The 242-nt window shown below is 44.6% G+C and overlaps 1 non-coding gene across 1 annotated transcript; it reads left to right on the top strand.

The window, feature by feature from the left end:
- The first annotated feature begins 65 nt into the window (after positions 1-65).
- Positions 66-160, top strand: Trnam-cau (transfer RNA methionine (anticodon CAU)). Its single transcript has 2 exons — positions 66-102; positions 125-160. It is a non-coding gene; the product is annotated as a tRNA-Met (tRNA).
- The last annotated feature ends 82 nt before the right edge of the window (positions 161-242 follow it).

Below are 242 nucleotides of genomic sequence, written 5' to 3'. Positions count from 1 at the left end.
TTAAATGACAAAATAAATTAGTACGAAAGTCATACATAGACAAATTTAAAGGCGTGTTATCGCATGCCTCGGTAGCGCAGTAGGCAGCGCGTCAGTCTCATAAGCAAAGTAAACATGCTGAGGAATCTGAAGGTCGTGAGTTCGAACCTCACCTGGGGCACACCAATTTTATTCTCAATAACTTTATTTTTTTATGCTTGTGGAGGCGCAATGGCCCAGTGGTTAGGGCAGCGGACTCGCGG

Source organism: Octopus bimaculoides, unplaced genomic scaffold (genome assembly GCF_001194135.2).
Source record: "Octopus bimaculoides isolate UCB-OBI-ISO-001 unplaced genomic scaffold, ASM119413v2 Scaffold_112021, whole genome shotgun sequence".
Classification (NCBI taxonomy): Eukaryota; Metazoa; Mollusca; class Cephalopoda; order Octopoda; family Octopodidae; genus Octopus; species Octopus bimaculoides.
This window is presented reverse-complemented; position numbering and strand designations above follow the sequence as displayed.